This window comes from Ursus arctos, chromosome X (genome assembly GCF_023065955.2).
Source record: "Ursus arctos isolate Adak ecotype North America chromosome X, UrsArc2.0, whole genome shotgun sequence".
Lineage (NCBI taxonomy): Eukaryota > Metazoa > Chordata > Mammalia > Carnivora > Ursidae > Ursus > Ursus arctos.
In genome coordinates, this window is record NC_079873.1 from 56,765,557 (window position 1) to 56,791,919 (window position 26,363).

At 39.8% G+C, this 26,363-nt stretch overlaps 1 non-coding gene across 1 annotated transcript; it reads left to right on the plus strand.

Annotated features, from left to right (window-relative positions):
• The first annotated feature begins 10,781 nt into the window (after positions 1–10,781).
• Positions 10,782–10,890, plus strand: LOC113245661 (U6 spliceosomal RNA). Its single transcript, XR_003312766.1, has one exon. It is a non-coding gene; the product is annotated as a U6 spliceosomal RNA (small nuclear RNA).
• Positions 10,891–26,363: the final 15,473 nt, after the last annotated feature.

The window sequence follows — 26,363 nt, forward strand, 5'->3', positions numbered from 1 at the left end:
GAATGTAAAACACATCTGAGACACTACTTTAGTTATGAGAATAACTACTTAGGGAAAGCAGTGCACAGGTACCTCAGTCACACTTGTAAAAAGGCAACTCAGGGGCGCCTGGCTGGCTCAGTCGGAAGAATACATGACTCTTGATCTCAGGGTCATGAGTTCGAGCCCCACAATCCATCAGGGAAACTACATTTTCAAGCATAAAAATTTACTTGGGAAGAATCAGAGGATGATTTATTTAGACAATAAGTTGTATTTTACTCTCCCTGCTGTAAAGAGTCAAAAAAATGAGAGGTATTAGACCCTCTCAATTCTAAATCTGTGGCCACACCATGTGTCCTTAATCTTGCCTCCCTCACCCAAGAACCTCAATGACTATTCTGTCACAGAACATAAAAAAAGAAGTCATCAAACACTTGGAAGACAAAAATTCCCCAGTTCCTGCCATCAGATCTTGTTTGAGAGATGACAGCTCATCAAAAGGTGTTGGTATAGAAAGTGGTTCAAAGGTATGGGGAAAAAATAACTCAAATTCAGAAGCAAAGGTTGAGCTTCTCCAGGACAATGAGGAAAGAAGGTATTAAACTTCCAGGGAGCTATAGGAAAAAAAAAAGAGTGAAAAGAAAACTCACAGAATGAGAGAAAAGATTTGCAAAATATGTTAAGGCACTAGTATATAAATTCTTACAACTTGATAATAAGACAAATAGTCCAATTAAAAAATTGACAAAGGAGTGGTGCCTGGGTGGCTCAGTCGGTTAAGCCTCAACTCTTGATTTCAGTCAGGTCATGATCTCAGGGTCAAGAGATCAAATCCTGTGTCAGGCTCTGCACTGGCATGGGGCCTGCTTAAGATTCTCTCTCTCCCTCTGGCCCTCCCCTCCCCTCCCCCACCACTCACATGGTCTCTTCTCTCTCAAAAAAAAAATTTTTTTTTGATGAAGGAGACTTCCAATTTCCAGTCTGGCACATAAGGAGTTTAGAAGTCACCACTCTGTCCTAACAAGTAAAAAGCTTAACAAACTGAAAAATCAACAACTCAGGGCACCTGAGTGGCTCAGTCTGCTAAGTGTCTGCCTTCGGCTCAGGTCATGATCCTGGGGTCCTGGGATCGAGCCCCACGTTGGGCTCACTGCTCTGCAGGGAGCCTGCTTCTCCCTTTTTCTCTGTCCTTTCCCCTTGCTTGTGCTCGCTTTCTCTTGTGTTCTCTGTATCTCTCTTTAAAATAAATGAGTAAAATCTTTTTTAAAAAAATCAACAACTCTTCCTAGATCTGTCAGAAAAGTAAGGTCACTAGGCAAACCACTGCTCCCAAAATTGGATAGGCAGGCACAGAGAATCACAACTTATCAGAGAAGAAGCCTCTGCAAGAACCAGTACTGGCATAGAAAAATCTGAATTTTATTGATAAAATGCTGGAGGCTCAGAGTGGACAAGCCTGAGAGAGAAAAAATCCAGGGAGATGGGGCACCTGGGCGGTGCAGTTAGTTAACCAGTGGACTCTTGGTTTTGGCTCGGGTAGCGATCTCAGGGTTGTGGGATTGAGCCCCACGTTGGGCTCCACGCTCATCGCAGAGTCACTTGGATTCCCTCTCCTTCTGCCCCTCCCCACCATGCTTGTTCTCTCTTTCTTTCTCTCTCTCTAGAATAAATAAATAAATAAATCTTTAAAAAAAAAATCTAGGGAGACCCAGTCATGGGGACCCCCACAATTTTATGAGTTTTACCTCCAGATTCTTATAGGGAAGACTCATGAAAAATCTCCTTAGGATTCCAGCAAGAGGAGAGGAAAGTAACCATTCTAAAATATGCCAGAACATTCTGTTCTACCTAACAAGGCCTGCCCTCAAGAGAAACTACTTTATGGCAGCCTAACCTATTGGGGTCTTATCATAACCAACCTGGGGGAAGGGAAATACCCAACTCCTGACCCCTCTAGCCACCTGTATCACCTAAGGGGTAGGAGAAAAAACCTGAGAGACACAAGTTCACAGCCCAGGGGCAGAGGCTACTGAAAAAACTGAGGCCTAATCATAGGACTATAAAATGCTTCCCCTCCCACCACACTTTACCAGTACATTACTACAGGCCTATTTACCAAAGTTCCTTCTACCTAGCACATCATGTCTGGTTTCCACTAAAAAATTACATGGCATACCAAAGGGCAAAAAATACAGTTTGAAGAGACAGAGCAAACATCAGAACCAGACCCAGATGTTGGAATTATCAGACCGTAAATTTAAAACAATTATGATTAATATGCTAGGGGCATAACATGCAAGATAACATGCAAGAACAGATGAGAAACTTTAGCAGAGAGATGGAAATTCTAAAAAAGAATAAAAAAGAATTGCTGGAGATCAAAAACACTATAACAGAAATGAAGAATGCCTTTGACAGGCTCATTAGTAGACTGCACATGGCTGAGGAAAGAATCTCTGAGCTTGAAAATAACTCAATAGAAACCTGCAGAAATAAAATCAAAGTGAAAGAGACTTTCTTAAGAAAAGGGGACTGATAATCTAAGAACCATCAGTAAACAAAAAAGTATAATATATTCATAACGGGAATACCAGGAGAAGAAAGAAAAAAAAGGAACAGAAGAAATTTTTCTTAATTTAATTAATCTAATAGACAACAGTTTGCTCAAAATTATAAGAGCAACAATGCATTCAATTATGTATGTTTGTGTGTGTGTACTGCCTGTGTGCATGTGTGTATATGCTTACCATAGGTGAAATGAGTGACGGCATTGATAAAAGGATGAGAGGGAAGAATTAAGATTATTTTGTTATTATAAGGTACACACACTACCTGTGAGGTGGTACAGTGTTATTTGTTATTTGAAAAGTGGACTTGGATTAGTTGTAAATGTATATGGAAAACTCTAGGGCAACCACTAAAAAAAGGTGTAAAAAAAAGTATAATCAATATGCTAAGAAAGATACAAAATGGAATCATATAATTAAAACCACAAAGGCAGAAGAAGAGTAGAAGAAAAAAATAGGAAAAAATAACAAGGATAACAAACAGAAAACACTAACAAATATGGTAAATATTATCACGTTAATGTTAATGGCCTAAACGTACCAATTAAAAGAGATTGTCAGAATGGATCAGAAAATAAGATCCAGCTATATGTTGTCTACCAGAAACACACCTTAAGTATAGACATACAGACTAAAAGTAAATGGATGCAGGAAAATATGCCATGCTAACACTAATCAAAAGAAAGCAGGAGCAGCTATATTAATTTCATAGAGAGCAGACTTCAAAACAAGAAAAGTTATCAGGGATAAAGATGAGCATTGCATAATGATAAAAGGGTCACTTCTCCAAGAAGATACACCAATCTTTAACGCGTAGGCACCTAACAACAGAGCATCAAATTACATGAGGCAAAAACCAATAGCATTTCAAAAGAAATAGATGAGTCTAGGATCTGCATTGGAGACTTCAACACCCCTCTATCAGAAATGGACAGATGCAGCGGTCCGAACATCAATAAGGATATAGTTGAACTCAATAACCGGCAATCAACTGGATATAATTGACATCTGTAGACTACTTTAGCCCACAACAGCAGATTACATGTCCTTCTCAAGCTTACAGGGAACATTCACCAGGACAGATCACATTCTGGGCCATAAAACACACCTTAACAATTTAAAGAACAGAATTTAAAGGAATAGGATTCATACAATTTCTGTTGTCAGGCGCCAGCATAATTAAACCAGAAATCAATAACAGAAAGATAACTGGAAAATCCCAAAATATGTGGAGATTAAACAACACACTTCTAAATAACACACAAGTCAAAGAAGAAATCTAAGAGAAGTTAGGAAAATATTCTCACTAAATGAAAATGAAAACACAACTTATTGAAATGTGTGGAAAACGGCAAAACCAGTGCTTAGAGGGGGAATTTATAGCACTGGATGCATGTATTAGAAAAGAATTGGGACACCTGGGTGACTCAGTCTGTTAAGCCTCTGCCTTTTGCTCAGGTCATGATCCCAGGGTCCTGGGATCGAGTCCCACATCGGGCTCCTTGCTCAGTGGGGAGCCTGCTTCTCCCTCTGCCTGCCGCTCCCCCTACTTGTGCTCTCTCTCTGTCTCTGACAAACAGATAAAATCTTAAGAGAAGAGAAGAGGAGAGGAGAAAAGAAAAGAAAAGAAAAGAAAAGAAAAGAAAAGAAGCACCTGACTGGCTTTGCCAGAGGAGCATGCAACTCTTGAACTCAGAGTTCAAGCCCCAAGGTGAGTGTACCGATTACTTAAATAAATAAATAAACTTAAAAAAAAAAGAAAGAAAAGAAGAAAGATCTAAAACTGATAATCTGGGACTCCTGGGTGGCTCAGTCAGTTAAGCATCTGCCTTTGGCTCAGGTCATGATCCCTGGGTCCTGGGATCGAGTCCCCCATCGGGCTCCTTGCTCAGCAGGGAGTCTGCTTCTCCCTCTCCCACTCCCCCTGCTTGTGCTCTCTCTCCCCCTCTCTCTCTCTGATAAATAAATAAATAAATAAATAAATAAATAAATAAAATCCTTTTTAAAATGTTTATTAAAATAAATAAATAAATAAATAAACAAATAAAATTTATAATCTAAGTTTCCACCTAAGAACACTAGAAAAAGATCATGTTTGATCCAAGCAGAAAATAAGAAATAATAAGAATTAGAGTAGAAAATAATAAAACCGAAAACAGTAGAGAAAATCAAAGAAACCAAAAGCTGGTTCTTTGAAAAGATCAATACATTGAATTATACAATTGAATTGTATACTTTAAATGGGTGCATTATGTGGTGTGCGAATTATACCTCAATAAAGCTGTTTTTATTTTTTATTTATTTATTTTTAAAGATTTTATTTATTTATTCGACAGAGAGAGAGACAGCCAGCGAGAGAGGGAACACAAGCAGGGGGAGTGGGAGAGGAAGAAGCAGGCTCATAGCGAAGGAGCCTGATGTGGGGCTCGATCCCAGAACGCCGGGATCACGCCCTGAGCCGAAGGCAGACGCTTAACCGCTGTGCCACCCAGGCGCCCCAATAAAGCTGTTTTTAAAAATCAGATCAAAACTATGGAAACAGGGGCACCTGGCTGGCTCAGTCAGTAGAGCATGTGACTCTTGATCTGGGGGTGGTGAGCTCGAGCTTCACGTTGGGTACAGAGATTACTAAAAACAAACAAACAAAAAAACAAAACAAAACAAAATCCCACCAAAACCACAGAAAAACAAAGCAAAAACTATGGAAACAGTAAAAAGATCAGTGGTTGCCAGGGGTTAAGGAGGAGAGAGAGATGAATAGAACACAGAGGATTTTTAGGGCAGTGAAACTACTCTTTATAATACAGTAATGGTGGATGTATGTCATTATACATCACAATCCATAAATGTACAACACCAAGAGTGAACCCTAAAGTAAACTATGGACTTTGAATGATACCAAAGTGTCTGTGTAGGCTCCTTTTTTTAAAATGATTTTATTTATTTATTTGAGAGAGAGAGCATGAGAGGGGTGAGGGTCAGAGGGAGAAGCAGACTCCCTGCTGAGCAGGGAGCCCAATGTGGGGCTCAATCCCAGGACTCCAGGATCATGACCTGAGCCAAAGGCAGTCATCTAACCAACTGAGCCACCCAGGTGCCCTCTATGTAGGCTCCTTGATCGTAACAAATATGTTGACCGTGAGGGAGGCTGGGCTGAGGGGGCAGGGGATATATGGGAACTCTCTGTACTTTCAGATTGATTCTGATGTGACCCTAAAACTGCTCTAAAAGCCCGCTTAAAAGGGGGGGAAAAGTAAATCAGAAAGTGCTCAAACAGAATGTGAAATAACAACAACGAACATCCTGTACCTTTCAACTTTCTCTTCCACGGCTCCTTCTTAGGCCTAACAAAACTAGGTCTGTAAAAAGTACAGTCCACATTCTCCTTTGCTTTCTAGACTGAGAAGCCTACCTCCTCCTCCTTCACTTGAATAGGCTGGCCAGAGAACCTCATTAGGACCTCTGTTGTAGGCTCCCTGTGACACGTCAACCCCAGGTATTCTGCTTTACTCTACCCGGACAAGTGAGCTGATAAAATTCAATCCAGGGGATGTCTGGGTGGCTCAGTCGGTTAAGAGTCTGCCTTCAGCTCAGGTCACGATCCCAGGGTCCTAGGATCGAATCCTGCATCGGGCTCCCTGCTCAGCGGGGAGCCTGCTTCTCCCTGTGCCTGCTGCTCCCTCTGCTTGTGCTCTCTCTCTCTCTGACAAATGAATAAATAAAATCTTCAAAAAAATTCAATCCAGGTGATCTGCCCTAACTTTGGAGAAATCTTCACCTTTTATACTCTTACCATATACTCTTTTATACTGTGCTTCCAACCAGCATGGCCTTGCTACCTAACCTATCCACCATTTTGCCATCCTCCTCAGAATTCAAGATCCCAGTCAAACAAAGAAAAATATTAAAAACGCTAGTGGTAAATCTAACAAAAAAATGCTAATGTTAAAAGCGCTATCCTGGAAAGAAAGTGCAGAGGAGACCTAATTTGTTACCAACTCAGGAGACAGAGGAAGTCACCCTCCTTCAAACTGGCCTAATTAGCACTCACTGTAGCCTGATCTCCAAGAGATTCTGACCCTGAAACAACTTGCTGTAAGCTGCTCTGACAAGAAGTAACTAATTGCACACCTACCTGTGAAGAACAATTCTTCTCATTATTGAACAACCATCTCGTTAACTCTCCCTTCCACTGCCTGATAATGGTGACTATGTATTGAGCTCTAAGTATGTGCCAGGCATCATGCGATACACACTATATATTTTTTCATTTAACTCTTACAACACCCGTCAGTATCCTTAATCTATCTGATAGGTAAAGAAAGTGAGCTTGGGAGAAGGTAAGTAATTTTCCCATGAACACACAGCTACTAAGTCAGCGAGCCAGGATTCATTCTCTTAACTCTTAAATATTAACGAAATCTTCACAATATCATTCTCATCTCTATATAGCTAATGTTTCATTAGAAAAAGACACTTTGTTACAACTAAATTTTGATCCATTTTAACTTCAAAGCATACTTCCTTCTTATTTAACCTTGCCTTCATAGATATTTTTATTGCAGTTCAATCTAAGTTTCCTCATTCTTGAAGCCAAGCCAGGTCCCAAAAGGGACTTCGTTCTCTCGGTGTTTCTGTTTCATGAATATTACTCTACCGAACTTGTACATAACCCCCAGGGTCCTCTCCCCCTGTTTTGCTGCTTATGGCCCAGGCCTTAGCTTCTCCTCCAGGGCCTAAGATTCATATCTATATTTTTCCATATTATGCTTCTTTGCTTTTTTTTTCTTTCTTGTTCTTTTCTAGAGAATAAGAAACTAGCCCATAGGGACTACTCACCTGGCTAGACCAGAATGACACAGATTGCCTCATGAACTGGAATTCTGCCAGCCCAAGAGCTCAATATCCCAGGTCACCAATGATGAAGAGGACCTTACAAGCAATAGCTCTTTTGTGATCACTTTTCTGATGGCTGCTAGAATGACAAAAACAAGAAATAGTCCATTGATAAGAGTAACCACTCAACTCTTTCACATTATTACAGAGTAAAAATCAATGTAATAAGTCCCCAGCATAATCATAAATAATTTTTCTCCTGTTATCGACCAATACCAAATAGACAGCATTAATATAAAAACAGCTCTAAGGCTCCTTGCCAGCTAACCAACTCCCCTCCTCCATCCTACTGCCAGCAATTATGCACCTCAGCATCCAATTATTTCAATGTTCTTTCAATTCAAGACAAATGATAGCTAGAACTGAATATATGCCAGATTACCATCGCAGCAGTTAATCTTCTTAAGGTTTTTGTAACTGGAGCCCTAGGTCTCTGATTCAGTCTCATTATTGCTTTACATTTTCTCTTCTCCTGTGCTTCTAGCTAAATATCTTACCAAGACAGAGACACAATCATATTGAATGGAATCGGGGCAATTGAGATCAAAACCCACACTAAGCAGATCCTACAGAGTCTTCAAAACATGGTGGGTTTCAGATGGTTATGGAAAAAGAGTATTCAAAAAAAACCAATACATTTTCAAAGCTCCAAGTTTCTAATTACAAAAAGACCAAAATTCATCACCGTCTACCAGACACATTCCTATCAAAACTGTGATCCATAGTCAATTTCAATTCCAATGGTGGCATTAATGACTTATCAAATATATACCAATTTCCCATTTGTTGCAGTCAAAATATTCCAAAGCTGTCAAATTGCTTCCCAGCTACCAATACCAGTTCCAAAATTTCTATAAGATCTAAGCAAAATAACTTCAAAGAGTTTCCTTAGTATACCATCTGATATTTTAAACAATAATGACCCTCCTTATATTTTAGATTCAAACTAATCACATAGATTCGAATATTATCTCCTATTATACCCCTAATTGCACCCTATGCTTAAGCAAAACAAATAAACGAAAAACCCAAACTATCCACCAATTCCTAAAACGTTCTCACTTTTGCTCTTGCTCATGCACTGAGCTTCCATCCGCTCTTCTTAACTCTGGGTGTCCCAAATTTTACTGTTTCCTTTGCAGAGCCCTTAATGGGATGCTGCCCATTTTCCTTTACTCACCCCTTCCCATAAGTCAAGATCAGGTTAGCATCTTCTCATGTCTTCTTTACTGGATCCCCAAAGTATTATTTCACCATCTTCCCTCAACAGTCCTTCTTTCTTCAAAGTCCATACTACTCAATTTTATCACCCTTTCAATGTTAAATGTCAACTTCCAGCTCTCCCACCTACATTTACCAAGGACTTTAATACTAACTGCTTTCCCTTCACCATTTCATCCTGAAAGCCTTCATCAGCCCCCTCGATGATCTAAAGCCCAAATTTCACAGCTCCTTGACATATTCTATTCTAATTTCTTCATCTCAACTGTTTCAATCATCTCTTTCTGTAGTGACACCTGGAATGGTTTCTACCTCTAAAACCAAATGCCAAGTCTACTCTCAGAACTACTTGTTTTCCCACCTCTCCTACATCTTACACTCCTTGAATTTACACCAACTCTTTCAAGGCCTTTAATTCATCAGCCCTTTTACCTATTCTCCAAGGCCACCATGTCCCTTTGAACTTCATTTCCTTCTCTACCTAGGAGAGATCCCAGGGACAGTGAGGCTTCGATGACAGTAACCAGCACTCTCAATTCTCCTGTCCCCTTGATTTTCCACCATACCTATTCTGCCAATCCACCTGCTCCTTACAAACCAACCCAACTATTTATATTTTCCATTCCTGTTTACAGATAACAAAGTACTACTGAGTAAAATCCTATACTCCCCACCACCAGTTTCCCCACCACCCACCAGCTCCACTGCTATCAGAATGATCTTTTAAAATATCAATTAGGCAGGACTTCAGGAATGGCAGAGTAAGGGACTCAGCAAAGCCTCTCCCCCTAAAAAAAACAACAATAGAACTACAGAAAATTGTCAAAAACAACCATCCCATGGCTCTAGAAATAGACAAAAATTAAATAAATTAAGATGTGTTCAAGAAAACCTATTGAACCTTGGGTAAGAACAGTGGGAATCTATGGTGTTTCAGCCTGAGGCTGTTCACATCCCAACCCCGCCTTCCCAGCTCCACTGGAGCTGATTTTACAAGGGCAGGGCAAGACAAGCCATAAAAACTAACAACTTGGCTGCTAGAGGGGAATTACTTATTCAGGAATGAGCACAAAAGAGTCCTATGCCCAGGGGTATTGAAAACAAAAGCAAACTCCTTAGATCAGGGAAAAACACATCACAGTTACCTGAGGTCACAGTATTGGTTGGGGCAAGAAGCAACAGAACAGCAGGACTGCCAAAGGTTTAGCCAGAGAGATCCAGAAAACAAGACAGCCGTAGTGGAACTTGATAAGCTCCCTCATATCCCGGGTGATCTAGAAGGCCATGAATATGTGCAAGGCTGCACTCCAGCTCAGGGTACTAGAGAGGGTCCTAGTTATCTACACTTCCCTGGCTGAATGCAAAAACTTGCATGAACACAGAGGACACATGAGAAAGCCTAGGAGAAAGTAAAAATCAGGTAAGATCTGTAAACTCCCTGAACTTTGAATTTGCTGCCTAAGCCAACACAATTCTATCAACAAACGGTGGAAGACAATACCGGCTCAAGGTGTTTCAGGACAACCTCTAAAAAAGCACTAGCTGACCACTAAGCTATCCTGACCCCAGATAGGACACCTAGGAAGCCAGGCTTAAAAATAAAAAGAATTCTTTTTTAAAACTGAAGAGAAACATCAAGTGGGCTACACACTGTCCATTCTGTGAAGACAGACTCTACAGAATTAGTCCAGGCAGGCCATTAAAAAAAAAAAAAGAAAGAAAGAAAGAAAGAAAGAAAGAAAGAAAGAAAGAAAGAAAGAAAGAAAGAAAGAATAAACAACAGCCTCTGGGGGGTGGTATCAGAATCTGAGCTTAACCTTTTGAGGACCTGCTGACTGTGTTCCAGAGTGGCTGCACCCACTAGGATGGCTATGATTAAAAAAAAAAAAAGACAACACACAAGTGTTATCAAGGATGGGGAGAAAACTGCTGGCGGGTTTGTAAAAATGGTGTGACTACTTTGGAAAACAGTGTAACAGTTCCTCAAAAGGAACTGTAAAAGTAACCATAAATGACCCAAAAAGTGGAAACAACTCTAAACGTCCATAAACTGATAAACGAGATAAGGTACCAGGAAACTGAATAAAGGAAACCTCATTTAAAATGCAGTCATGTGTGCTCACTTCGGCAGCACATATACTAGAACTTAGAACAATACAGAGAAGATGAGCATGGGCCCCCACCCAAGGAAGACATACAAATTTATGAAGCGTTCCATATTTTATTTTATTTTATTTTTTAAAGATTTTATTTATTTATAAAAAAGAGAGAGAGACAGCCGGCGAGAGAGGGAACACAGGCAGGGGGAGTGGGAGAGGAAGAAGCAGGCTCCCAGTGGAGGAGACCGATATGGGGCTCAATCCCAGGACTCTGGGATCACGCTCTGAGCTGAAGGCAGACGCTTAACGACTGAGCCACGCAGGCGCCCCGAGCATTCCATATTTTATTTTTTAAAATGGAATAAAACAAAATAAAAAGATGTTGGGAAGCCAGAAGGGGGAGCTCTCATGCCACACCACTCCTTGTACCCCTTTGCAGACCTAAGGGTAAGAAACTTACTTTACTATCCCAGCAGGATGGAGGAAGATTTTCACCTTGCCCAGCAACAGCCCGGGCAATGAGAGACCATTACAACTCAGACAATGAAAAGCCACTACACTTCAAACTCCCAGTTTACACCAATGGACTTTTTGTTTATAACAGCCCCTCCTAGTGCATTCATACAATGGAATACTATTCAGACATAAAAAGGAATGAAGTAAGTATTGATAGGTGCTACAACATGGACGAACCTTGAAAACACTATGCTAAGTGAAAGAAGCCATGGCAAAAAGCCACATATTGTATGATGCCATTTCTATGAACTATCCAGAGTGGGCAAATTCACAGAGACATAAAGATTATTGGTCGCCAGGGGCCAAGTGGAAGGGGAAGTGGAAAGTGACTGCTCACCAGTACGGAGTTCCCTTTTGGTGTGAAACAAATGTTCTGGAATTAGATAATGGTCACAGTTGTATAACCTTGTGAATATACTAAAAAAATAATGAGCTATATACTTTAAAATGGTGGGCTTTATGGTATGTGAATTACATCTCAATAAAAAAAAACTAACACTAACTGAAAGCATCCAGATGCAAAAGGCTAAATAGCGTATGATTCCACTCATATAAAATCTCTAGAAAATACAAGTCAATAGAGACATAAAGCAGATTTGTGGTTGCTTGGAGTTAGGGGTGAGAAAGGGGAATGACTGAAAGGGTTTAAGAGATCTCATAGCCTGATGGAAATATTCCAAAATTGGGTGTGGTCATGGTTGTACAATTATATAAATTTATTAAAAAATCATTGAATTGTATACTTTAGATACATGAATTTTTATGTAAATTATACCTCAATAAAGCTGTTGCTAAAAAAAGAAGATATAAATAAACTAGTGCTTCTTAGAGAAATGGCAGGTTTAGGGCAAGAAATATACATGTAAGTTTTGTGCCAGAAATCAAGCAAGTATGGAACCCTAATGAGTAGTATCAGAGGGATACAGGAGGCAAAGCTCTGGTAAACTATAGGATGATTTGAGCTTTGACAAGAATAACGAATGCAATCAATTGAAACCCATTGAATACATTAAAAAAAAACATGAGCTTGTAATGATGGAGAACAAACACAATTCATTAGGTATCACTGAAAATAACTAGGGCACCAACCCTTTATTCCGAAAATTGCCAATCAAGTCCAAGATCAAGAATTAAGCATTTCTCCTGCCTTCCCTTTAAAGGTAATCCAATAGCCATAGTTGATGACAGAAAGTTTCCTTTCAGAAACTTAAGTAGAAGATAAAATTAGGAAACCACCATTTTGAAACTCCTAGTAAAATAGTTAATTTTGCCAATAATCATCAATGGAATAGACCATTAGATAAAAGTTTGACGGGAAACAGCATAATGAAGGAATCAGGTATCACCTGTTCATTAATAAACGTGTGCCTCCAGATGTGATTCAACGTGAATTACACAGCAACCTCTGTGAAGTATTCTTGACAAAAAAAAAAAAGTTGAATCTGAGCATCATCAAGCTTCTAAAGCTAACGTCCATTATAGACAAATACGGAGTACAGAGGAACAAAGTAAACGACAGCAGAAGAAAGCAAATAGGCAAATCTACAATGTGGGATTTTCTATAGGACAACTGACCCACTTTCTGCAATAAGCCAGTGGCTTGAAAAAGAGAAAGTGAGGTGCAGACTGCTTTATATTAAGAAAGACTTAAGAGATAATAACCATCTTGCATAACTGAAACTGTACCCCTTGACCAACTTTTCCCCCATTACCCCTCTCCCCTTTGATTGTGGAGAATATTTCACAAATATATCAAATCACCATGTTACATACCTTAAATACATATGAGTCTGAATTGTCAATTATACTTTGTTTTAGTCTGTCCGGGCTGCTATAACAAAATACTATACATTAGGTGGCTTATAAACAACAGAAATTTATGTCTCACTGTTTTAGAGGCAAGGAATTCCAAGATCAGGGCACTGGCAAATTAAGTGTCTGGTGAAAGCCTGCTTCCTGGTTCATAGCTCTCTCTCTCTCTTTCTCTCTCTTTTTTAAAGGTTTTATTTATTTATTTGAGCAAGAGAGATCACAGAGGGAGAGGGAGAAGCAGACTTGCTGCTGAGTAGAGAGCCCGATGCGGGACTCGATCCCAGGACCCTGAGATCATGACCCAAGCCGAAGATAAACGCTTAACCGACTGAGCCATCCAGGCACCCCAACTCTCTTTTTGCTGTGTCCTCACATGGTGGAATGGGTAAGAGATCTCTCTGGGGTCTCTTGTAAGAGCACGAATCCCGTTCATGAGGGGTCCATCGTCATGATCTAATGCCCTCCCAAAAGCCCCACCTCTTATTACCATTACGGGGAGGGGGTTAGGTTTCAACATATGAATGTGTGGGGGACATAAACATTTAGTCGATAGCAACCTCAATAAAGCTGGGGAAGGGGCGCCTGGGTGGCTCACTCAGTCTGCCTTCAGCTCAGGTCATGATCCCAAGGTCCTGGAATCGAGTCCCACATCGGGCTCCTTGCTCAGCCAGGAGCCTGCTTCTGCCTCTGCCTGCTGTTCCCCCTACTTGTGTTCTCTCACTCTCTCTCTCTGTCAAATAAATAAATAAAATCTTTAAAAAAAAATAAATGAAACTGGGGGAAAAACGAGATCATAACCAAATGTAATGTATGGACATTGCTTGGATCCTTATATGAACAAACCAACTGTTAGACAATCTTTTAAGATACTCTGGTAACTTTTACAATGAACTGGGGTATTAGATTCTATTAAGGAATTATTAATCTTGTAAGATAGCATGATAGCATGGTTACATGAGAAAATGTCCTTTGAGACATGCCTATGAAATGAGCAGGGATGAAATAACATGATGTCTGGGGTTGGCTTTAAAATACTTCAGCAAATTTTTAAAAAATATTTTATGTATTTATATGAGAGAGACAGAGAGAGACAGCAGGGGGAGGGGCAGAGGGAGAGGGAGAAGCAGACTCCCCGATGAGCAGGGAGCCTGACACAGGGCTGGATCCCAGGACCCCAAGATCACGACCTGAGCTGAAGGCAGATGCCTAACTGGCTGAGCCACCCAGGTGCCCCCAATAAATTTTTAAAAAGAAAGAAAGGACAGAAAAAGTGAAAAAAGAGATAGCTGAAACACAATCAGCTAAATCTTGATAATTATTGAATGTGGTTAATGGGTATATGAGGGTTCATTTTCACTATTTGCTTTACTTATGAGTACATTTGAAAATACTTAATGATTTTTTAAATTCACAAATCTGACCATGTCACTTCCAAGCATAAAAACCTTTCAGTGGTTCCCCAGGTTCACAGCCACAAAGTTCAAATCTACAACAGGGTCTATAAAGCCCTCCATAACATGGCCACCAATCTCATCACTTACTGCTCCCTCAAGTCCAGCCACTAAACTATTTCACACCTCCATGCTTCCGCATCTACTGTTTCCTCTGTCTTTATTAGCACACTTCTTCCCACACCTTTCCGGCCTGAGAAGAGCTTATTGATTCCAACACAGGTCTCCTCTGTGAGGCCTTTCTTGACCTCCAATATTTAATCTACTTTGGTGTTTGAACCTTATTCTCCTAGCACATACTGTCTGGGTTCCGATCCGCAACCTTTAGTCTTTGCTTAGGTTTGAACTCCTGTACCCAGGACCCCTGTTGCTGGGATTCCTAGAGCCTTAATATCTAGTCCTTCCGTGGCTCTTGCTGTTCTCTTTCCCTCTGACAGACCTCAGAGTCACCGTCGTAGGGCACAACATTTAAGGAGGCGCTCACTGTCAGGTTCAAGCAAGTGTAGGATGGGCACCACAAGCCCCTCATTTGTCTCACCCTAGTCCTGGCCCTGGTCTCTCCTGAGACCTTACAGTCCTGGCACTGAAGTCCTTTCTCTTTTGCCACTCTCAGCTCAATTTCATTCCCTCACATCCACCTAATTCCCCATTAATTCTTGGCATACTGGACAATGTGCCTCTCTCCATTTTCAGGTGGAAAATTTGCTCTGGTTGTGGGCCCTGGTTGCTAAGTGCAAGAGCAGTGCTGGTATTACATCGGTCACAGACATGGAAATAGCTTAAATCCGTAGTGATGTTAGACGTAAGAACAAATACCATCAAATCCTAAAAGCTCTCAGCACATCCTTTCAAACCACCATTAAGTATCCATCTACCTTTTCTTTCTCTAATCAAGACTGCCTTTCTCTCAAGTACTAGCACTTCAGTTAAACTTTAAAAACGTATTCAATTGTATTTTAATAGCTAATATTACAAAAATATTGTCTACGTTTCATTGCTTATGTGTAATGTTTCATTTTTGCTGTGGGTTAAGTAGGCCTTTATCTGCTATTCTGGAACTATAACTACCACTTATAAATGGTTTCTCTGATAAAATTGTCCAAAACTCCAAATTGCTAATTTAAATAAACTTAAAACATACAATCACAAAAGAATGAAACATTTACCTTTCCAATCATTTACAAACTATATTTTAGAGTACCAAATAGATCTAGTCAATAAGAAAATTCTTTACAAAAGAATTGCAGCTAATGGCTGTGGAAGGAAGCACAGGCTAGAAAAAGCACCAGTTTGAAACCCCTTATGAAAGAGCTGATCCAAACGATGCTCATCAATGGCGCTAAAACCAATAGGAGAAAGACGAATAAGGAAGGGACTTTACAATGGATGAACTAAGAGGTCACCAATCTGTACTCGCCACTCAATCGCATCACTAAACGTGGAACACCCAGACACTGGAATAGCCTGTGTGCAGGTTCAGATTTAAGAGGAAAAGAGTGCAGCATTCTCCAAGAATGGAAAACAGAGTTTAGAATGAGATACAGAGTTTAAGATGGAGAGTTTGGGTAAATGCAGCCGAGGCAGGAGCAAGACTTAGGACCTTGTAAGCTATGCAAAGAAATTTGGACTTTCTTTTAATGGGACTAGGAAGCCACCAAAGGGTGTGTTTTAGAAAGTGTTTCCTGGCTGTGGTATGGGGAATGATTTGGGGGTAGGAGAGAATAGGGCAGGTAGACGAATTAGGAGACAGTGCAATAGTTCAGGTGAGAGGTGATGGTGGCCTGGATTAGGGTGGCGGCAGTAGGAATAGAGAGAAGTAGAAGGATTCAATGCATATAGTCCCGAAAGGATTTGGTGGTAGAATAACTAGAGGAAGGGTGATATGAAGGTTTCAGGCTTGGGCAACTGAGTTGACAGTGGTGCCATTCAGGAAGATTGAAAAAACCACACACACAAGAGGAGGCACAGGTTTAGAGAGAGAGGGGAAGAATGAGCTCAATATGGGGAAATGGTGAATTTGAGGTTCCTATGCACATAGGCAGATACATACACAGAGTCTGAAGCTCAGGAGAGAGGTCTGGGTTGGACATACATTTGTGTGAGGGGAATATACAGTAAACAGGTGAAGCCATGAGAATGGGTAAGATGACCCTAATAAAAAAACAGCAAAGCCTAACACATATCCCTGGAGCCTCTTATCTTCCACCCCTAGCAATCCCAGGCCAACAGAAGAAGAGAAGCCAGATCGGTGCATTCAAGAGTAGGAGGTGAGGGCCCATACCCAAGCGCATGCCCACCGGGGGCCAAGACTATATGAAGGGGAAGAAGATGAAATAACGGAATGAAGGAGAATATGAATTTGTATAGATAGCACTTGGGGCACTTGAGTGGCTCAATCAGTTGAGCATCCGACTCTTGATTTCAGCTCGGGTCACGATTTCATGGGTCGTGGGATCGAGCCCTGCATCGGGCTCTGCACTAAGTGGGGAGTCCGCTTAAAGATTCTCTTCCTCTGCCCCTTCCCCCACTCACACATGCTCTCTCTCTCTCTCTAAAATAAAATAAATCTTTAAAATAATTATATAGCATTCATCTGTGCTGTCCAATTAATTGGGTTAACAATTAACCCTGTCCAATTAACCCCTCATTCTTCAAGAAATGCCTCACATGCATGTCTAGTCTTCTCAGCAAAACTGTAGGCTCCTCCTGAGGATTTAAAAAGAATTTTTTTTCTATCCCCACTACAAGTACAGAAGTCAAGGAGCTGTTTAAGATGAGGAGGCTTAACTGTTGACTACAGAAGAACAACCTCTTAGGTAGGCAGTGTCTTTGTGGTCAAGCATCACAATGGTCAAGGGTATGGTGCTCAGCAAGTCAAACTAGCCAATCTGACAATTAGCTGGATTATATGCCAGTGTATTGATTTATAAAGGGAAACAAGTTTATTTCAAAAACCAGGACACGATCATCTGTACAGGGCAGTCTCTCTAGGGGAGACGGCATATTCAGTGGGCCAGACTATATATTAAAAGGTTGATTTGGGGCACGTGGGTGGCTCAGTTGGTTAAGTGTCTGCCTTCAGCTCAGGTCATGACTCCGGGGTCCCGGGATCCAGTCCAATGTCAGGCTCCCTGCTCAGCAGGAAGCCCATTTCTCCCTCTTCCTCTGCCCTCCCCTGCTTGTGCACTCGCTCTCTCTCAAATAAATGTCTTTCAAAAAATAAAAGGTTCATTTGTGAACTTAATTTGTGAACACATTTTTTTTTTTTTGAAAGAGAGAGAGCGCACGCAGGTAGAGGGGAGGGAGGGACAGAAGGAAAGGGAGAGAGAGAATCCTAAGCAGGCTCCGGGCCCACATGGGGCTCAATCTCACAACCTTGAGATCACGACCTGAGCCGAAATCCAGTTGGACCCTTCACCCATGCACCCATAAGCACCCTTTTAAAATAAGAGGAGTTTATCTTTTTTTTTTTCTTTGACAGAGAGAGACAGCCAGCGAGAGAGGGAACACAAGCAGGGGGAGTGGGAGAGGAAGAAGCAGGCTCCCAGCAGGGCAGGGAGCACGATATGGGGCTGGATCCCAGGACTCCGGAATCACGCCCTGGGCCTAAGGCAGACGCATAACAACTGAGTCACCTAGGCACCCCAAAACAAGAGGAGTTTATATCCGTAAAGGATATATGCCCACCAAATTATACAAACCTGATAAACTCTCTTTCTCTACTCAAGATATTTCTATAAAAATCCTACCTAACCAGAATGGGAGGTAAGAGAATTGGTGAAAGGAAACTTATTCTTACTTGTAATGTTTTAATATTTTTAAGAAGTGTTCACATATTACCTATGTAATTAAAAATAAACAACAATAAGAACCCCCAGAAAAGACTAAAGAAACAACATATCATTCTTTCCCTTTCCAGGCTCCTTGCAGATAACAACCCTTCACCCTTCTTTTTTTTTTAAGATTTTTATTTATTTATTTGACAGAGAGAGAGACAGCCAGCGAGACAGGGAACACAAGCAGGGGGAGTGGAAGAGAAAGAAGCAGGCTCCCAGTGGAGGAGTCTGATGTGGGGCTCGATCCCAGGACCCTGGGATCAGGCCCTGAGCTGAAGGCAGACGCTTAACGACTGAGCCACCCAGGCGCCCCACCCTTCACCCTTCTATTCACAGAACACTATCTCAGATGAAGTTGTAAGGCCATTGAATAAATTAGGATTTCTTTGCATTATTACATCTCATTCTCTTCTTCCTGAGACTACACTCTTTGGTCTTTGATGAAAACTTGAAAAATAACCTAGTCTCATTAAAAGAAAACTTAGAAGCTCCTTCTTAGGGTAGGTTAATTCTGTACATGTATGCTTTCCAAAAGCTACTTTTATCCATTACATTTAATTTTACTTCATTTTAAGACAATGACCTTTTCCAATCCTTATTTGCAATTCAGAGAGCACCCTTCTATAAGGCACCTTTCTTCCTTTTTAATAAGGTGTATAAGTATTTGCTGACTGATATAGCAGATTTAAAAAGAAGGGCACATTAATAGGAGGTTTTGTCAGACAGATTTTTGAAGCTTGAACTAGTTGACCCCTAAAGTTCCTTAGATTCAAAGAAGGTTCTATGATGAAGGTAGAATAGCCTAGGGTCTCTGAAACATTTCTCTTTGCCTCTGGCACCAAGAAGGACATAGACTGAGAAAGACTGGCCAATTTTCACTCAAGAATAAGTTTGGACTTTGTGAAAGATCCCCATTTTACAATAAACAAGACTTTCTATGATCTTGAAGCACTGACCCTACGAAAAAACTAGCAATTGGATCCATTTTTTGTATTGTGACAGGTCTGTTTGTTCAGATCCTATATACAACAGCAGCTGAAGGTAGCTGAATAGCAGCAACCCTTATTTGGTGGATTGACTTAGACATGAGAGAAAGTCTCAAGTCAGGCTGAAAAGATTTGAGCTCTAACCTGCCCTTCTTTTTTTAATATATAATATGAGGATAACTATTTTTTTCAATATTTTATCTATTTATTTGAGAGAAAGTGTGCAAGAGCACAAGCAGGTGGAGTGGCAGAGGGAGAAGCAGGCTCACCACTGAGCAGGGAGCCTGATGTAGGGCTCGACCCCAGGGACCTGCGATCATGACCTGAGCCAAAGGCAGATGACCAACTGATTGAGCCACCCAGGTGCCCTACCCTGCCCTTGTTATTTTTTTTAATTTAAAGATTATTATTTATTTATTTATTTGTCAGAGAGAGAGAGCACGTGCAAGCACAAGCAGGGAGAGCAGCAGGCAGAAGGAGAAGCAGGCTCCCCGCTGAGCAGGGAGCCTGATGTGGGACTCGATCCCAGGACCCTGGGATCATGACCTGAGCTGAAGGCAGACGCTTAACTGACTGAGCAACCCAGGTATTCTTGATATTTTTACATAGTTACTTGTATGAAGACACTAATGGCATACTAATCAAATTTGCAAATGACAAACTGGAAAAGATAGCTAGTATACTGGATGGTCTTCGAGATTCAAAATCAGCTTGACAAGCAGGAATCATAGGCTAAATTGAACAAGTTGAAAAGAAAGAGATCAAGACTTGTACTAGATCCTAAAACACAATTGCGCAAGTACCAAATGGATGAACAAAGCCGCAGAGTTAAAGTCTTACAGATTTCAACTAACTAGAGGCTCAGCATAAGTCAACAGAGTGATTGGTATAGCAGTCAAAAAAAAAAAAGTAGGGGCACCTGGGTGGCTCAGTCGTTAAGCGTCTGCCTTCGGCTCAGGGCATGAACCCGGCATTCTGGGATCGAGCCCCACATCAGGCTCCTCCGCTGGGAGCCTGCTTCTTCCTCTCCCACTACCCCTGCTTGTGTTCCCTCTCTCGCTGCCTGTCTCTCTCTCTCTGTCAAATAAATAAATAAAATCTTAAAAAAAAAAAAAAGTAACTTAATCTTGGCCTGCATGAGTAGTAGTATAGGGTCTAAAACAAAGAAAGTCATTGACCCACTCCTCTATACTGATCAGAACATGCACCTGAAATACTACATTTCATTCTAGATGCCAATCTTTAAAGAGAGATATTAATGAACTGAAGTATGAACAGAACAGAATGACCAGAATGATGAGTAGACCTTAAAACTCTACCAGGAGAATGATGGCAGGAAAGGAACTGCAGATATACAGCACAAAGAAAGCAAGACTTAGCAGAGGAAACCAATGACTACTGTTTTCAAATATAAAGGGTTGTCAAATATTAGAGCTGACAACATAAAAGAACACAGAAAGTAGTAACCATAAAAGAAAAAAGAAGTTAATTTCACTAAATTAAAAAAGCTGTTCATCAAAAATCTCCATTAAAAAAATGAACAGGCAAAATGACAGACTGGGAGAAAATATTTGCAAAGCATATATCTGACAAAGGACTTATAACCAGAATATATAAAGAACTCTGACAATTTAATAACAAAAAAAGACTGACAATTCAATTTAAAGATGGGGAAAAGATTTGAATAGATATTTCACAAAGAAGAATGTATGAATGGTCAATAAACACATGAAGTACATGACATCATTAGTCATCAGGAAAATGCCTAATAAAACTACAATGAGATACTACTACACACCAGAATGGCTAAAATTTTAAAGATTGACCATAACCAAGTGTTGGAGAAGATGAAGAGCAAATGAAATTCTCATACATTGCTGATTTGAATATAAAATGGTACAAATGTTTTAGAGAATTGCTTGGAAGTTTCTTATAAATTGAAATATATATCTACCCTGAATGTCTAGAAATTCCACTTCTAGGTATTTACCAAAAAGAAAAATGAGAGTATATGTTCACAAAAAGACTTGTACTAGAATGCTCATTGCAGCTTTAGTCATAATAGCCAAAAACACACACAATCCAAATGTTCAATAACAGAAAGGATAAACTGTGGTATATTCATGCAGTGGAATACTATTCAGCAATGAAAAGGAAAAAACTTGATATGCACAAAAACATGGATAAATCTCAAAAACGTTATGCTGAGCAAAAGAAGCATTACATAAAAACTGTTCTTTACAAGCTATAGATTTTGAAGTAAACATTGGCTAACAAATCCATTAACAAGTAATATATTTTACTTTAAGGAGAGAACCAAACGACGCAAAAAAGATGCATGGGTAAGAGTGTTCATCACAAGCACTAATAGTAGCAAGAAACTGAAAACAACCTAAATGTCCATTAAGAGAAAAAGAGTGTTCCATCCATACAATGGAATGCTACACAGCCCTTTAAAATGACAACATAATCTATGTTCATTGATAGAGAAAAGTGTCCAGAATGTACTGCTGAGTGTAAACAAAAAGGATTATAAAACAGCATGAAATAAGGAATAAGAAATGTCTCACCTATCACATAGCTAAGAATGAAAAAAGATTAATAATACCCAAAATTGGCAAGTCTATGGGGGAAAACATAGTTTCATACCTTATTGGTAAGAGTATAAATTAGTAGAATCTAGAAGGCTATTTGACTGTATTATTAAAATTCTAAATGTGCATACCATTTATCACAGCAATACATTTCTAAAAATGTATCCTGGGGCGCCTGGGTGGCTCAGTCATTAAGCGTCTGCCTTCGGCTCAGGGCGTGATCCCGGAGTCCTGGGATCGAGCCCCACATCAGCTCCTCCACTGGGAGCCTGCTTCTTCCTCTCCCACTCCCCCTGCTTGTGTTCCCTCTCTCGCTGGCTCTCTCTCTCTCTGTCAAATAAATAAATAAAATCTTTAAAAAAAATTAAAAATAAATAAAAAATAAAAATGTATCCTACAGAAATATTCACAGAAGCACATAGATAGGTGTACAAAGAACATAGTAGTATTTGTGATAAACATTAGAACAAAACAAATCCCTATTGGTAGGTTTGGGTAAGTAAACAATGGGCCATGTATACAATGGAACATTATGCAGCTGTTAAAGTGAATTAGTTGGCATAGAATCAGAAAAAATGGTGGTTACCAGAGGTTGGGAGATGAGAGAAAAGAGAAGATATTGATCAAAGGATATAAACTTTCAGTTACAAGACGAATTAAATTCTGAAAACCTAATGTACAGTGTGGCAAATGTAGTTAATAATGTATTATATACTTGAAATTTGCTAAGAGAGTAGATCTCAAGTGTTCTTATCACACACAAAAAGGTAACTATGGAAGGTATGTTAATTTAATTGTAATCATTTCACAATGTGTACATATGTCAAAACATCACATCATACATCTTAAATATATAGAATTTTTATTTGTCAAAATAGATAAATAAAAGTATTTTTTAAATGAATGGCTTAAGAACCCAAATAGCGAAAACAATCTCGAGAAAGGAGGAAATCTGGAGGCATCACACTCCCTGATTTCAAACTATGTCATAAAGCTATAGCAATCAAAACAGTATGGTATGGGCATAAAAACAAACATAGATCAATGTAACAGATTAGAGAGCCCAGAAATAAACTCACACACATATGGTCAATTAATTTATGACATAGGAGCCAAGAACATATAATGGGGAAAGGACAGTCTGTTCAATAAATGGTGCTGGGAAAACTGAGCAGCCACATGCAGAAGAATGAAACTGGACCACTTTCTTACACAAAATCACTCAAAATGGATTAAAGACTTGAGTGTAAGAGCTGAAACCATAAAATTCCTAGAAGAAAACATTGGCAGTAAGTTCCATGATACTGGTCTTGGCAAAGATTTTTCGGATTTGACACCAAAAGTAAAGGCAACAAAAGCATAAATAAACATATAAACTAAAAAAAAAAGCTTCTGCACAGAAAAGGAAGCCATCAACAAAATGAAAAGGTGACCTACTGAATAGGAGAAAATATTTGCAGATCATATATCTGACAGGGGTTAATATCCAAAATATATATAAAGAACTCATAAAGCTCAATAGTAAAAAAAAAATCTAATTTAAAAAATGGGCAGATGATTCTGAATAGACATTTTTCCAAAAAAGACATACAGACAGATGGCCAGTAGGTACATGAAAAGAAGCTTAACATCACTAATCATTAGGGAAATGCAAATCAAAATTACAATGAGATGCCACCTCATGTCTGTTAGAATGGCTACTACCACAAAGACAAGGTGGGGGGGGGAGGACAAGAGATAACAAGTGTTGGCGAGGATGTGGAGAAATGGCAGCCCTCGTGCACTATTGATAGGAATGTAAATTTGTGCAGCCACTATGGCAAATAGTATGGAGGTTCTCAAAAAATTAAAAATAGAACTATGACATGATCCAGCAATTCCAATTCTGGGTCTTTATCTGAAGAAAATGAAAACACTAACTTGAAAAGATATATGCACGCCCATGTTCATTGCAGCATTATTTACAATAGCTAAGATACGGAAACAACCTAAGTGTCCACTGATGGAAAATGTATAAAGAAGTCGTTGGATACATACACAATGGAATATTATTGAGCCATGAAATGAAATTTTGCCATCTGTGTCAAAAATCTTCCCATCTGTGACAACATGGATGGACTTTGAGGGCATTATGCTAAGAGAAACAAGTCAAACAGAGAGACAAAAACCATATAATCTCATTTGTATGGGGAATCTTAAACAAAACAACGAAGCTCACTGATACAGAGAACTGCTGGTGTTTGCCAGAGGTAGGGAATAGGGGGTGGGTAAAATGGGTGAAGGGGGTCAAAAAATACAAACACCCAGTTATAAAACAAATAAATCATTGGGATGTACTGTACAGCATGGTACTATAGTTAATAAAAATACTGTATTGCATGTTTGAAAGCTGCTGAGAGTAAAGCTTAAAAATTCTTATCACGGGGCGCCTGGGTGGCACAGCGGTTAAGCGTCTGCCTTCAGCTCAGGGCGTGATCCCGGCATTATGGGATCGAGCCCCACGTCAGGCTCTTCCACTAGGAGCCTGCTTCTTCCTCTCCCACTCCCCCTGCTTGTGTTCCCTCCCTCGCTGGCTGTCTCTATCTCTATCGAATAAATAAATAAAATCTTTAAAAAAAAATTCTTATCACAAGAAAAAAATGTTGTGACTATGTATGATGACAGATGTTAACTAGTGTGGTGATCATTTTGCAATACACACAAATATGGGATCATTATATTGTATGCCTGAAACTAATATAATGTTACATGTCAATCACATCTCAATTTTAAAAAATTAAATTAAAATTTAAAAAGTAATGCATTGATGCTATATGTAGTAAAATGATAAAAATGTCCAAAGTAATATGTAAAAAAGGAAGTTGCAAATAGTGTATAAAATGTAGTTTGTGGGGCGCCTGGGTGGCTCAGTTGTTAAGTGGCTGCCTTCGGCTCAGGGCATGATCCCAGTGTCCTGGGATCTAGCCCCACATCAGGCTCCTCAACTAGGAACCTGCTTCTTCCTCTTTCACTCCCCCTGCTTGTGTCCCCTCTCTCGCTGGCTGTCTCTTTCTCTGTTGAATAAATAAATAAATAAAATCTTTCCAAAAAAAGGTAGTTTGTGCCTAGTATTACAAAAATTATATAAAAATATATACATAGGCAAAATTCTGGAATACTTACACTAAATTCTTAGCAGTGGTTATCTCAGAGTGATAGGATTACAAGAGCCTTATACTCTCTAGGTTGTAGGTTTATGTTATGAAGCAAATCTTTTACAATACATATTACTTTTAAAATAATAATGTTTTGGGAAAAAATGGAGGGGTTATGGATCTAAAGGGTGATTACAAAAGGATTAAGGTAGTGAGAAAGCTTGAACCACCCGAAGTTGAGGACAGAGACTAAAATAATAGAATTTTATATTTTCAGTGGAGTAATTCTGGGAAATGACCAAATCCAACATCCAGTGGAACAATTCTGCTGCAGGAGTAGCATGGAGGAGAAGAGCACTAGCTGGTCAGGGCACCGTGAAGCTAGAGCGTTACTTGGCCCATCCAACCACAGAGCACTATGATTGGCTAGCAGGTGAAGGGGAGGACTTTGGGTAGAAGGGAGAAAACAAGCCAGATGCCCAAGTCCTCAAAGAATATAAGGAAATAAAGAAGAAGTTAATAAGTGACTACATCAAGAAGAAATAAAAGGTAATACTGCCAGAAGGCATGAGCCTCAAAGGAGAAACTTTTCCTCTGAGGGTAAAAATGATGATGACGTCATCTGTGAAACAAATAAAAATGAATAACGACTAAAAAAAATTTAGTAACTCTGCAATATTGGTGAGGTATAAGACTATGGGCACTCTCATTTATGGTTGGTAAGAATGCATATAAGAACAAACTTTCTGGATAAAAATTTGGCAGTACTTATCAGATTTATTCATGCCATCTGATTCAGCAGCTCCAATTCCATAAATCTATCCTACAAATACATTAACACATACACACACATACATGTAAGGATGTTCACTGTGGCATTGTTTGTGATAGCAAAAAACCTAGAAACAACCTAAACCTTTATCATGGGTTAAATAAATGACGTGAGGCTCTCACTCAAGAGCCATACCAATAAAGGAGGCATACGTTTGGGGGAAAGTAAGGCTTCAGTTAAAAAAACATAGAGGGATAATTTGGGGGGGAAATCTAGGGTACAGTAGAGTTTGTTTACAATGGGATTAGTTTTCCAGGAAACACAGTGCAAAGAACTGGCACGAGAGACAACAGTGGGTGGATGAATGGGCGTAAAGGAAGGCACACAAGGGTAGCAGGAAGCCCACAGGGGTTCAAGAAAGAGTGAATACACAGGCAAATCATCAAACGGGCTTGCAAGATAAACTGGCTTTCAGGTTAACTGGACCCTTCAGCCTA